This window comes from Phyllobates terribilis, unplaced genomic scaffold (assembly GCF_046119375.1).
Source record: "Phyllobates terribilis strain yellow unplaced genomic scaffold, ASM4611937v1 Scaffold_12__6_contigs__length_324123572, whole genome shotgun sequence".
Lineage (NCBI taxonomy): Eukaryota > Metazoa > Chordata > Amphibia > Anura > Dendrobatidae > Phyllobates > Phyllobates terribilis.
Window position 1 is genome coordinate 26,873,131 of NW_027362772.1, and position 15,490 is coordinate 26,888,620.

General features: G+C 39.8%; 1 pseudogene; it reads left to right on the plus strand.

Moving 5' to 3' along the window:
* Nucleotides 1-484: 484 nt before the first annotated feature.
* Nucleotides 485-15,490, plus strand: part of LOC141171644 (uncharacterized) — a 41,837-nt pseudogene continuing 26,831 nt past the window's right edge.

Here is a 15,490-nt window from a genome sequence, read left to right on the forward strand (position 1 = left end):
ATAAAAAAGTAAAATCCATATCTGAGAAACAATCCGCTTTGGAAAAGGATATTTTTTTGCTTGAAAGTGAAGTTAAAACATTAAAATTAAAACTTACAGATTTTGAGGACCACAACAGGTGGAACAATCTAAAATTTAGGGGAATACCTGAAAATGTTTTCCCATCAGAAATGGCTCCTTATATTAAGGATTTAATACATAAAACACTGCCATCAGCTCCTAATGAAGAATTGACTATAGACAGAGCCCAAAGGCTACCAAAACCTAGTTTTCTGTCAAGAGATACTCCAAGAGAAGCAATTGACAGAATACATTACTTCTAGACTAAGGACCACCTTCTAGAGTACCTAAGGAAAAATAAAAATCTACCTCCTCCTTACAAGGCAATTAAAATATTTCCTGACTTCTCAAAAGACACCCTAAATGCTAGGAAGTCTTTTGCTGGCATAACTAGCATCTTAAGAGTGAATAACATTTTGTATAAATGGGGTTTTCCTGCAAGACTCACAGTCTTCTTCAATGGAAAATCCGAACTTATTCAAGACCCAGAAGAAGATCTCTGAGAATGGTCATAATCCAGAACAATGAAGAAAAGAAGACCCCTCGGAGTAAATTCATTTGAAGGTCTAACCATAAGTGGATACATAATAGTTTTATTATGCAAATTAACATAATTTCTTGTTCTCCAAGTTCTATTTTATTTTTTTCCTACAATGTCTTAATTCCAGGATTTAGTGCAGAGCTTGCCGAACTTTTACTCTCCTCATTTTTCAGGATGACATACTTGGGAACTCAAGATATTCAGTTGCTGACTTCTTTCCCAGGTCATCTGAGGGAACTCAAATTCAGATTTTTTTTGGTTTGTATTTTGTTTTGTTTCATGACTGTACTTGTTTTCAGAACTTTGTGCTATTTAACTTTTCCTTTCACAGGTCTATATATCTACATACTGGAAAATTCAATGTATGCATATTCATGGCTTACTATCACTGCAACTACTTCATTGAAAATGGAGTTTAAATTTTTATCTTTGAATGTTAAAGGGCTAAATAGCCCACTTAAGAGGTATTCTGCCTGGAGGGAAGTCAAAAGCTCCAAATATGACATTGTGGCATTTCAAGAAACCAAATTCTCTCAGAGCAACCCACCTCATTTCTCCCATAAGGACTTATCCACATATGTTTAGATCCTTTTCAGAGAAGAAAAAAGCTGGTGTCATCACAGCTATAAGTAACTGTTTCCTTTCAATTAGTAGAGGAAATCCCTGACAATAATGGCCGATACCACATCCTGATTTGACAATTGACACAATAACTTATACTTTAGTACATGTACATGCACCTAACAGAGGCCAAATATCTTTTTTAAATAAACTAATGAAAAAAATACAGAAATATCAGAAAGGAATCCTAATTATTTTAGGTGATTTTAATATAATCCACAATCAAAATATGGATACTTCGACTTCACAAAGATACAAGATGTTCACTTTAAAAAATTGGTTAATTAAATAGCAGTTACAGTTAGGTCCATATATATTTGGACAAAGACAACATTTTTCTAATTTTGGTTCTAGACATTACCACAATGAATTTTAAACAAAACAATTCAAATGCAGTTGAAGTTCAGACTTTCAGCTTTCATTTGAGGGTATCCACATTAAAATTGGATGAAGGGTTTAGGAGTTTCAGCTCCTTAACATGTGCCACCCTGTTTTTAAAGGGACCAAAAGTAATTGGACAGATTAAATAATTGCAAATAAAATTCATTTCTAGTACTTGGTTGAAAACCCTTTGTTGGCAATGACGGCCTGAAGTCTTGAACTCATGGATAGAGATGAGCAGTATTCGACTAGAACTGTTCGCCAATCTCAAATTTGAGCTGTTTTGGGCGGTGTTCAAGTCGTTCGACGAACGCGAACGATTTGCAAAAAATTCGGCTGTTCGAGGTTATGTTCGATAACTGTTCGTGCACCAAAAGCGTGTCCTGCATGTCTGGCGCTATTTAGAGCACCAATCATGCAGGGATTGTCTGCCACTCACTGTAATGCCACAGCCATGGTGGTTGTGGCATTACAGTGGTTGCCCAAATCGATGGGAACAGTGCTCACAGTGAAACATGAAAAGCCGGCAATTCAGCAGCGGCATACACCGGTACCCGACAATTTAGAACCGAAAGAATAGAGTATCACACATAGATTAGATAGATGGAAATATGTCAGTCACATATATAAGAAGTACAGTGACAGTGTTGGTTACTGTACTTGTCCTTTAGTGTTAAAGGATTTATTAAAAAAAATATTAGTGTTTTCATGCATCGTCTCTTTAAAAAAGCCGGCCGGCAATTCAGCATCGGTACCCGACAATTTATAACAGAAAGAATAGAACATCACACATAGATTAGATAGATAGAAACATGTCAGTCACATATATAAGAAGTACAGTGATAGTGTTGATTACTGTACTTGTCATTTAGTGTTAAAATAAAGGATTTATTAAAAAAAAAATTGACGTAGGGTTCCCCGTAATTTTAGTCTCTAGTGAAGGTTAAGCAGACGGCTGGGGCAGATGTATGAAGCCTGGGAAGGGGGTAATACCCACGGAGCTTCCCAGGCTACTAATATCAGCCCCCAGCTGAATACCTAGCCTTTACTAGCTATTAAAATGACGTGGGGTCCCCCCTATTTTAATAGCTAGCAAAGGCTAGGCAGACAGCTGGGGGCTGATATTAATAGCCCAGGAAGGGTGACATAAATATTGGCCCCCTCCCAGGCAAGAAACACCAGCCGTCAGCCGCCCCAGAAATGGCGCATCCATAGGATGCACCAATTCTGGCACTTAGCCTCGCTCTTCCCACTGCCCTGTAGCGGTGGCAGTAGGGTAATAGGGCTGGGGTTGATGTCAGCTTATAATGCCAGCTGACATCAAGCCCAGGTTAGTAATGGAGAGGCGTCTATAAGACACCCCCATTTCTAACCCCATAGTCAAAGTTAAAAAAACCCCACAAACACCCAGAATAAAGTCCTTTAATTGAAATAAAGGCACAATTCTTTATTGTTCTAAATTAAACCATACTTACCATCACACCCATTCCAGCTGAAGCCAACGATCTCCTGCAATAAAAGTAAAATAATAAAGCAACCTTATCACTGAGCAGCTGTAAATACTCGGAGCTCGGCCCGATCATACTCGGCGAAAGGGTAATAGAACATACTCGCTCAACACTATTAATCACTACTATTCACATAAAATGACTAAGCTCATGGCTAGTAAAGTTAAGAAAAAACGTATAAAATCAAGAGCCGTTTCCATTAACAAAGATGGAGTCAACTACGTACACCCACGAGATATAGTGGAACAATTTTTTACATTTTATTCTTCTCTATACAATCTGAAAGAAGATAAAGAAACTACCCAACCAAATATTAAAGGAATAAATCAATTCCTTTCAAAAGTTAAACGCCCACATTTAAACTCAGAACAAATTAAATTATTCAATTCCCCTTTCTCTACTAATGAAACTGATATTGCCATCAAGAAATTGCAGCAAAATAAATCCCCTGGACCTGATGGAATACCCAACGAATATTATAAATTATTTAGACATCATCTCTCTAACCCCCTAACTTCTATATTTAATCAAGCCACCAAAGATGGCCTATTCCCAAAGGAATCCCTAATAGCCACCATTGTTGTTATAACCATACCAAATAGTAATTCTGAGGAGATGTCGAACTACAGGCTGATATCTCTTCTAAACACAGACATAAAAATATACGCTAAACTAATATCTGAAATATTAATTAATATCACGCCCATACTAATTCATTCTGATCAAGTAGGGTTCATTAAGGGAAAATAATCCTCAGATGCCACAAGAAGAGTTTAAAATTTACTTACATTTGTGGAAAAACAAAAAAACCCTTCCATACTACTATCTTTAGATGCCAAAAAGGCATTTGATCGCATCAACTGGGATTTCATGATCGCCACTTTATTTGGAAATTTGGATTTCAAGGACAAATTCTTCAATCTATTACTGCCCTTTATTCGTGCTCTTTAGCAAAGATCCAAGTTAACAATTTACTGGTATACGTCAAGGATGTCCATTACCTCCACTCATATTTGATCTCATAATGGAACCCCTTTGCTGAAATTATCAGAACCAACGACCTCATAAAGGGAATCCCACTTAATTTTAGACAACATAAAATGAGCTTATTTGCAGATGACACGTTAATTTCAGTTACTGACCCTATCAACTCACTAAGAGCCATTACCCAAAATATCAAAGAATTTTTTGCGGTCTCCTATTATAAAATAAATGCCAAAAAAATCTAATATTTTACGTTTTTTCTTAGATTTTCAATTAAAAAAAATAATGGAAACGGAGTTTTCCTATTCACGGGAAAAATCCCATATTCTCTATTTAGGAATCAAAATCACTAACCCTTTATTTAAAATCCTAGGTGAGAAATTAAACAAATTTCAAAAGCAAATCCAAATAAGCTTTAACAACTTTGACAAATCTAACACTTCGTGGCTGGATAGTATAAATGATTATACTACCTAAATTACACTATATTATCAGAACAATTCCGATTCAAGTCCCACAAATATGGATTAAATCCCTTCATAAACAATTGTCAAATTTTATATGGCAAAAAAAGGCACCAAGAATTGAAAAATTGTTACTAACCAAAAATAAAAGAAAAGGGGGAATAGCCCTACCAAATATCCGGGCTTATTCTGAAGCTAATATTATTATTCAAAGGAGAAAATGGTTTATAGATAAGAGGAAAACCAGCTGGACAGAAATGGAAAAAGTACACAACGGAAATTATCCTCTAGATATACTTATCATTTCACATTTATTAGATCATTCCCTTCCGTTACCAGATAACATACTATTAAAATCCACTATTATATTCTGGAGGAAATTATACAGTATTACAAAAAATACAAAAGTAGCTACACATTGGAAAAACTTCCCTTACCTCTATTTCATGCTGCCCTTCCTAATTGTCCTATCGATAAATTTGGAATCTTAAACTGCTGTGCTCTATTTACCGGCCCAAAAAATGAATCAATTATAAACTTTCTCTCCCTAATAACATTTCATAATCTTCCAGAAGAGGAATTCGACAATTTTCTTGAGCTTAGGAAATATATTAGAAAGGAACTCTCCATACCTATACTTCTCCCGAGAGCTATTATTTCCATGTTGGAAAATCTCACAAATGATAATATCTGGAGCACAAGGAATATTTAAGCTTTTTTTTAATTCTGATGTACATTTTGAAAAATCAAAACCTATGATGAAATGGGAAAAAGATTTGAACTCAAATTTCACCCCAGAATTGTGAAAGAAAGCAATTGAAATAACATATAACTCTAATGTAAACGCTAATTTGCATGAAAACTACTTTAAAATTTTGTCTCGCTGTTTTTTTACACCAGCCAGACTAAAGAAAGCTTTCGCGGACTATTCTGATTCATGTTGGAGAAACTGCGGACAAAAAGCCAACTTATTTCATATTTTTTGGACATGCCCTAAAGTTGTGTTATTATGGAAAGAGATCTTTAAATTGTTGAATAAAATCAACAATTCTGCGGTTAAAGTTTCACCACAATTAGCCCTTTTATCTCTTGACTCAAATACACTCCCACAGAAGATAAAACATATTTCCATTCATATAAAGCTACTAATTGCATCTAAATGGGAGTCAGTAAATATTCCTACTATCACAGAAATTATAGATAAAATGTTTATTCACAATTCTTTTGAACATTCCTATGCTTTAAGAAACAACTCTCTTAAGAAATACTATTCTATATGGTCTTCCTGCAACTCATACTTTTCCCTGAATAAGAATAACTTTCCAAACAAATAATATCTTCTTTTAGCCATAAAGTATATAGATCATTTATTATTTTAATATAATTAAACTGAAATCCTTTGATGCCATAACAATGATTATACTGTTGATGATCTATTGTGTTTTCACCTTCCTTTACCTATTTTCCTCATTTATCCTTCCCTTTTGTTTTCCTTTTTCCCATTGCATTCATTTCTCCCTTTCCTTCCTTTCTCGCCTGCATCCTTTCCCTGGTTCTTCTTCCAAGTTGTAAGTTTTGTTGTTAGAATGAAATAACTGTTGTAATACTACTATACAGTCTTTATCATACTTTATTTCCCCTTTTCCTTGTTTTGTAAAAAAAAAAACAAAAGCCCTTAATAAAAAGAGTATTATTGAAAATATTTTCTGGTATCTAATTTTGATTAAATTATTGGCAGTTTTATTACTTAATCAAATTTATTACAGTAAATATTATTATATTTGTATGTTTAATTATTTCAATTTTATTATTAATCATCGACTAGCATTATTTTTGCAAGTTATATTATATAGGCATAGTCACATTATGTATTTCACTTTAATGATAGAAGATGCATCGGAGCATATCATAAGATGTTAGTACAGTCACATGACTATTTATTGTTCACTTAGTTGCATTTCTTATGTTGGATGCTTTTGCATATAGACACGGTCACCTGTTGTTTTATATATATTTTATTTCTTATTTTTGGCAGGTGACCATATCATACAAGCACAGTTGTTTTCATTGATCCATGATCTTATAGCCTTCATTCTAGCATGGGCACTGTCATTATTAATTCACTAATTTATGCACTGGCAACTTAATTTTTATACCTGCACATATATTTTAATTTATTCCAAATTTGATATTTTGCCTCCCTTGTATTTAACATGCCTTTAGGGCTTTCATAGTATAATAATACCCATTCTTCCATTCTGTGGATGTGCGCATGCGTGGGCCGCCGCCTCATCGAGCCCTGCATGCCTTGGTCTTAGAGTGCGGCTCACGCCTCATCTCCGCTTGGTGGGCGGAGTGAATGCGTCATCCAGCACATGACCGCAGGTCTGAGGACTCTATACTAATGTGCCGAACCTGACCTGCGCATGCGCTGCTGATCCATCTAGATAGCGTCATCCGGACCCTTCCCCTCTCTCTCTTTGATTGGTGCCTTGTGCTATTTAAACTTACACGCCCCCTACCTTGACATACCTCCCAAAGAAGCTAGGCGAAATGTGCGCTTCGGGGCAGGAAGCAGGAGCCTCCATATCACATCTTGTGTGTGCTACACAAAACAGGTGATTATTTGACACTAATTCGGTCTCCTTTTCCCTGTTGCTATATAATGTGCTAGTAACGTAGAAAGTGATAGTTTATATTGATAAGGTTGTATGCCATATCTGATTTAATGCTATGGTCTGCATGCAATAAAGCACTTTACTGATATCTATTTTATATGCTGCCACTAGTGATGAGCGAGTATGTTCTGTTAACCCTTTCGCCGAGTATGCTCGGGCGAGTACCGAGTATTTACAGCTGCTCGGTGATATGTTTGAATCATTCCTGTGTGCATGATTTGCAACTGTTTGACAGCTTTAATACATGTGAGGAATGTCTGCTTCTTACACATTCTTCACATGTATTTTCCATTTCTTGCAGGATGCAGCCAGGCCCTATAGTGTTGGTTGGTAGTATAGCGGCGTCTCTCTTGTAAGATGCACGTATCCTGGGCAGCCCGCTTGATTAAAAATTATGGGGGTCATTAATAGGCTGTAAGCCTTTATCATGGGGGTCTGCTGCATCCTGCTAGTGCATTGGTAATCTGACCTGGTGTTGGTAAGGCGGGTTTATTTTCTGTGATGTTTTTTGAATTCATGTCCTTTTCTGTGAGCTCTATTTAATCTGTAGGTTAATAACATTTTGAAACTGCCCGGCGCCTGCACTTAGACCCCTGCTGCCAGGGGGAAATTAACTTTATTCCTCCAGGTAAGATTTCGGTTTCAGTCATGTGGACGGCATCAACATGGGTTCAAGCATCGATCTGTGTGTGAAGAGCGGCAGCTGTAGCAGTGCCCCTAACACTGACTGACAGCTGGCCCTAATGCTGAGCTGCTATCAATTAGTGTCAAGGGTGTGGCTATAGTCACCACTCTACATACACAGAGCAATGACTGAACCCGCCCTGGCACCACCCCATGACTGAAAATGAAACACTATTGGGAGGAATATAATTAATTTCCTCCTGGCAGCGGGGGTCTAAGTGAAGGCAGGTTCAAAACGCTATTAACCTGCAGATGTGGGTTTAATATGTAGGTTAATAGCATTTTGAACCTGCCCGGTGCCTGCACTTAGACTCCTGCTGCCAGGAGTAATTGAACTTTATTCCTCCAGGTAAGACTCTGGTTTCAGTCATGTGGGCGGCATCAAAATGGGTTCAGTCATTGATCTGTGTGAAGAGTGGCAGCTGTAGTAGTGCCTCCAGCACTGACTGACAGCTGGCCCTAATGCTGAACTGCTGTCTGTCAATTAATGTGTGGGGTGTGGCTACAGTCACCACTCTCTATACACAGAGCAGTGACTGAACCCACCCTAGTGCCACCCCCATCACTGAAAATGAAATACTATCGAGAGGAATATAATTAATTTCCTCCTGGCAGCGAGGGTCTAAGTGCAGGCAGGTTCAAAACGCTATTAACCTGCAGATGTGGGTTTAATCAGTAGGTTAATAGCATTTTGAACCTGCTTGGTGCCTGCACTTAGACCCCTGCTGCCGGGAGGAATTGAACTTTATTCCTCCAGATAAGATTCTGGTTTCAGTCATGTGGGCGGCATCGAAACAGGTTCAGTCATCGATGTGTGTGTGAAGAGCATCAGCTGTAGAAGTGCCTCCAGCACTGACTGACAGCTGGCCCTAATGCTGAACTGCTGTTAATTAATGTGTGGTGTGTGGCTACAGTCACCACTCTCTATACACAGAGCAGTGACTGAACCCACCCTTGTGCCACCCCCATGACTGAAAATGAAATGCTATCGGGAGGAATATAATTTATTTCCTCCTGGCAGTGGGGTCTAAGTGCAGGCAGCTTCAAAATGCTATTAACCTGCAGATGTGGGTTTAATCTGTAGGTTAATAGCATTTTGAACCTGCCCGGCGCCTGCACTTAGACTCCTGCTGAGGGAGGAATTGAACTTTATTCCTCAAGGTAAGATTCCTGTTTCAGTCATGTCGGCGGCATCAAAATGGGTTCAGCCATTGATCTGTGTGAAGAGTGGCAGCTGTAGTAGTGCCTCCAGTGGCCCTAATGCTGAGCTGCTGTAAATTAATGTGAGGGGTGCTGGTACAGCCACTACTCTGTATACACGCTGCAGTGACTAAACCGACACCGGCGCCACCTCCATGACTGAAACTCTACCAGGAGGAATATAATTAATTTCCTCCTGTCAGCGGGGTTCTAAGTGCAGGCGCCAGGCAGGTTCGAAATGCTATTAACCTGCAGATTAACCCCATTAATTTCATTAAACAGGGTCAATTTAAAAGCTGAAAGGTGCAACATTTTTAACAAACCCTAATTGTAAACATTATTTTTGCTCCTGAATAGATGCATGTATTAAAACAAATATTCTAGAGCTTACAAAATCCAGTTGTTATCAGGCAAAAAAACAAATGTTGTTTGAAACACAAGCCATATTCATAAGAATAAAAAGAAAAAAAATTAACAAACTAAAAACGAGTCACTTATCATGACAGAAAGCCTTTAACAGTTAATAATTTAAGTCAACATGTAATAAAGGAAGCAATGTTGGGAATGACTAATGCCTAAGTTTTGTTGGCTATGATTAGGAAAATGATAACTCTACTGACAATTAAAAAATTTGTGCTTTCATTTTAATTATTTATTCTGATTATTTCCATATAATATCACTGGATTGCCTTCTTTTTTTCAGTCTTTTCTGATCAATGCATGTCATGCATGTCCCCCAACTCTACAACATGTCAGGAGTCTAAGATTGCTTGCCTTGGAGGTGAATGTATGACCGCCTCCCAATATGATAGCATTTGTGAGTAGAAGTTAATTCTTCCTTTTGCCAACCATTCAGTATCACCATCTCACCTCTTACTCTGTGATGTCTTTTAACTTATTTTGCAGTCGAAACCATTTTTAAGTCAATATTTAAAGGCTGTGCCAATAAAACTTTGTGTGGAAGTAAGGGCTCTGGAATGGTGGGGAATTTGAAATTTCAAACTTACGTGCGTTGCTGAACTGGACACTTATGCAACAATCAAACTTATGAACGTAAGTGTCACAATGGTAATAATTGTAATGATGACCAAAACTTCAATCTTATGTACACTAACTGTTCTGCAACTAAACATCTCAAAATTAGTTTCAGGCAAATTTGATTCAGTCCAAATAATTTTGCCTAAATTGAAAGTGCCTCAATTGCTTCTCATATGCTTTAAAACAGTAGAAAGAAGTCTTTTTGTCAATACCTTCCATTGTCATTTTTGCCTGTGAGTGGTGCTATCGCTGACAGCTCACTGGGCATCACATTACCCAGGCTGCAGCCTGGTCTGACATAGGCTGATGTCACGTCAAGTTCTGGGAACCCAGAGGTGTGATCCAATGATGCGCGCCCTCCGGATTGGCTAAGAAATGGGGGGGGGGTTTACCGCACGTCACATCCTGGCATCCAGAGCACACTTTCTGCCAATAAATGCAGAGGAGAGAGGGAAAGTGTGCGCTTTATGCTGGGCTGTGATGTGCGGTGAAACCTTGCCCACAGCCCAGTCAATCAGGAGGGCGCACATCATTTGGTTACACCTCTGGGTTCCACTTGATTTGACATCAGCAATTGTCAGACCAGGCTGCAGCCAGGGTCATTTGATGTCCAGTGAGCAGTCAGCGATAGTGCTGCTCACAAGCAAAAATGACAATGGAAGGCTGTCCACTCCCGTCTTCAGTTCTTCTGACCACATGCGGGAGCGTTACTAGCTACAGTTGTATGGAACGTAGTGATGTTACATCAGACTGGGCAGAGTTTTTTTTAAATTAAACTCATGAAGCCATGTGGAGAATGACACTCATCCATGACGTCAATAATGTGCAGCCCTCCATATGTGACTATATTAGCCAATTACTGATGCCAACACTGGAAAAACCAAAGACCAGAGCGGAAGACCATAGAACTCTGTTGTGGCAATGTAAAGAGTATGGTGAGAGCCTAGGATAAGTGAGTATAATAGGATTTAATATTTTAATTTCTTTGTCAAGTTTCAAAACAATTAAGAACATTGGTGGCCAGCTCGATTCAAGCAAATTGAATCCCCAAATTTTTGGATTTGCCAAAACGTGATATCTATCTACTGGAATTACATCAAGTGTTTTATTGACCATAAGTCATCTTTATTTTGAAAATTTCTTTTACCCCTTTCACAACATGAGCCGTACATGTACAGAGAAAGTCGGAAGAGAGTGTATGGAGTGGGCTCAGAGGGTGAATTTGCCCCATTTTCAGCAGGTAATGGCTGTGTGTTAAAGCCAAGACCCGCCTTTGACAATGACTGGAGGAGTGAAGCACTGTCCATGACTGTTAACCTTTTAAATGCCACTGTCAAACTTTGACAGCTGCATTTAAAACAGCATGGGGTCGCATCATTCCATGCGGCCTATGACATGATTGCATATTACCTATGGGCTCCTATGACAAAAGGGGTCTGTTGAAGATCCCTCTCTTTTTCATTACAGAGCTCTTTTGAAACCCAGCCTGTAGTACTAGTGTATATAGCACAAGCGATCAGATGATTGCAGGACGATTAAGAAAAGTTAAAAGTAAAAAATGAAGTTTTAAAAATTATGAAAAAAAGCCCTTAAAAGATCAAATCTTTTCCCACATTAAGAATAATGATAATAAAAAATACACATATTTGGTATTTCCACTTTTAAAAGAGTCCAATCTACCAAAAAATAAAAACTGTTAATGGGATTGGTAAATAATGTAAATGAAAATAATTGAAGAACGTCTAAATTACATTTTTTTGGTAGCTGTTAGTGATGAGCGAGCGTGCTCGCTACTGCTCGGTACTCAAGATACTCACTGCTCGAGATGCTCGGCGAGTATTTCCGGGATGTTCAGGTAGGAGCTCGGGTCCCCGCCCAGCATGTTTGGCGTTCTTTAGATAGCCAATGAACATGCTGGGATTGCTGCCATGCACTGTAATGCCGCAGCCATGTTGGTTGTGGCATTACAGTGATTGGCTGGCAGCATAGTGTCATAGGGTCTATATAAGACCTGGTGACCCTATGCTCGTCACAGACTGACAGACAGAGTAGGGAGAGGTGCTGCTGTGTGAGGGACAGAATTGGCGGTGAAATAGTTAGATATAGGTGCTCCAGGAGAATATATATCCATCTGAACTAACAGTCCTTCTGAGGACTAATCCAGCTGCATATATTCAGTGGTGATTGCAGGAGTTAGTCAGGCAGAGATTGTGAAAACTAAAGAGCACAATAGTGTCCATTGCTCGTTCTGTCTGCTTCTGCTGCTGCTGCTGCCAGTGACAGATAGCCATTGGATTAGATATCATGTCTTTTTATTTTTTTCTCTTATTCCTGATTATTTTCTTAAAAAGGCAATACAGTCCAACATTTTACTGCTCCATCACATATAACTGCAGTACAAATACAGCCATTTGTAGCGACCATGGAAAACATTGTCCTCCATTTATAATGGGCAAGGTGCATGGCAATGGACGGGGAAATGGGAGTGATGGTGATGGTGTATGCAGACGCCGAGGCCATAGGCAAGTTGAAATTGTGCCACAACAAACACCCACATCATGTTGCCCTACCTTTCTGTCACAATTACTAGGGGAATGCAGCACACCACTATTGAACTCAGAGCAGTGTAGAAAGGTTGTTGGTTGGGTAGCAGATAATGATTCCAGTCACTTTGCCACCACCACCACCCTGTTTTACACATGGTCAAGTCTCAGCAGCTGTGAGTCTGGACCGCATATTCCTCCCTCTGATCCTCCTTCCTCCCACCATGCCGAGTGCCTGAAGACAACTGATCCCACACTTGGACACTCCAAAGAGCTGTTCACTTTTCCATTTATAGATTAATCTGGCCTCACGCCAGGCCAGCTTCAAGCGGGGCAAGAGGAGATCACATGTAGCGATGCCCAAATATTTGAGCAGCCACAGTCCCACGAAGGCGACTATGAAGTCACTGACCCAACCTGGAAAGGTGACATGCAGAGCGAGGACAGCAGCACACAGGGGGGGGGTGTAGCACCACAACAGGCAGGAACAAGCAGTGAGGAGGCCAAACACACAAGTCAGGCAACTGTTCCCCATACAACTGTTAAGTCTTCGTGAGTCTGGTTGTTTTTAAAGAGTGTGCAGATAACCCTAAAAAAGCCATTTGCACCATCAACCTGGCCAGTATCAGCAGGGGTAGCAAAACTAGCAGCCTGACCACTACCAGCATGCTCAAGCACATGATAGCAAACCACCTGACTTTGTGGGCCAAACACCAGGGTCCAGAAACAGTGTCTGCGGGTGACACTACTTCTTGTTACATTGCTGTGCATGCACACCAATCCCCTGTCCATGGCGCATGCGAAGATGCCTCCCGACTTGCACCTGTCATTGCAGCTCGCAACTACCACCATCAGCAACCACATCCACGTCCTTGTCCTCCTAAATTTTGAGAGCCATTGCAGTCACTGCATATATAGTAATGCTATAGCAGAACCGCTCCTTTATAATAGGAACAATTTGTTACTGATGCCCATCTCTATGTGTCTTTAAATTGGTATTGGGATGCATCCAAAATTCAGGCAGCCGTTGCCGTCACTGCATACGCAATAACTGTATATCAGAATCGCTCCTTTCTAATGCAAACATGTTGTTACGCAGGCCCACCTCTATATGTCTTTAAATTGGTATTGGGGATTTTCCTACATTTAGGCAGCTATTGCAGTCACTGCATACGCAGTAACTGTATCGCAGAACCACTCCTTTATAATGGGAACACTTTGTTACTGATGAACACCTCTATGTGTCTTTAAATTGATATTGGCTTTTCCTTGATTTAGGCAGCTGTAGCAGTCACTGCATACGCAATATCTGTGTAGCAGAACCGCTCCTTTATAAATGGAACATTTTGTTACTGAGGCTTTCCTCTTCAAATTGGTATTGGGGTATTTCTCAAATTTAGACAGCCATTGTAGTCACTGCATACGCAATAACTGTATAGCAAAACCGTTCCTTTATAATGGGAACATTTTGTTACTGAGGCCCACCTCTATGTGTCTTTAAATTCGTATTGGGTTTTTTCCTAAATTTAGGCAGCCGTTGCAGTCACTGCATATGCAATAACTGTGTAGCAGAACTGCTCCTTTATAATGAGAACATTTTGTTACTAAGGCCCTCCACTATGTGTCTTCAAATTAATATTGGGTTATTTCTAGTGTTGAGCGAGCATGCTCGATGTTATGTTCTGCTACCAGAGCTAAGGAAAGAGAGGAGATCTGTCCCTACGATAGAACTCAGCTTTATCCCTACGATGTAATAGGGGACCTGATCCTGCGATCAGACCTGCTAAAGTCCTAAGCTAGTCTGTACGGAGACCTATAGATGTGGGGAAGGAATCCCTACAAGTACTAAGGACTGGGAGGAAAATGGGACACCTCCTAACAGAAATAGTAGCAGACAGACAAACAAACAAAATATATAGAACACTGAGGTCCGTAGACCAAGCAAACTAACAGAGTTAGATACAGAGCACAGGCTAGCTAGAAAGTAGTTATACAATGAAGTCCAGCAAAGCCAGAAGGGCGGAGCAGGATTAAATAGGCCAACAAGGTCATGTGACCAGCAAAGGAAAAAACCTAAGAGCAAGGTTCTAACAGTACCCCCCCTTCTAAGAGGATCCTCCGGATCCCCTAGGACCAGGCTTATCAGGAAATCTCCTGTGAAACGCTCTGATAAGTCTGGACGCGGAAACATCATCTGACCTCACCCAAGAGTTATCCTCGGGTCCGAAACCTTTCCAGGCCACAAGATACTGCAAACTACCTCTATACCGTCTAGAGTTAAGGATGTGAGAAATTTCATATTCCCCGTCCTCCACCACCGGAGGAACAGAGGCAGAGGCGTCACCATCCGACACAACAGCTTTTTTTAACAGAGAGACATGAAATACCGGATTAATTCTCCAGGAGGTAGGAACCTCCAACCTAACAGCAGATTGGTTGACAACCTGAAGCACCTTAAAGGACCCTACAAACTTGGGACCCAATTTCTTAGAAGGAATCCTCAACCGCAGATTCCTAGAGGACAACCAAACCATGTCACCAACAGCGAACAAAACCTCCTGTCGTTTCCTATCAAAGTAGTCTTTAGATTTTCTGTTGGCCTCCTGAAGATTACCACGCACATCCGTCCAAACTCTCTCCAAATCACCGGAAAAATTCTCCTCCTCAGGCACGGCAGATCCCAACTTGGAGAACGACCCAAACGACGGATGTCTCCCAGAACAACAAAAAAAAGGCGAACAACCAGCAGAAGAAGATGTATGATTGTTCAGAGCAAATTCAGCAAGTG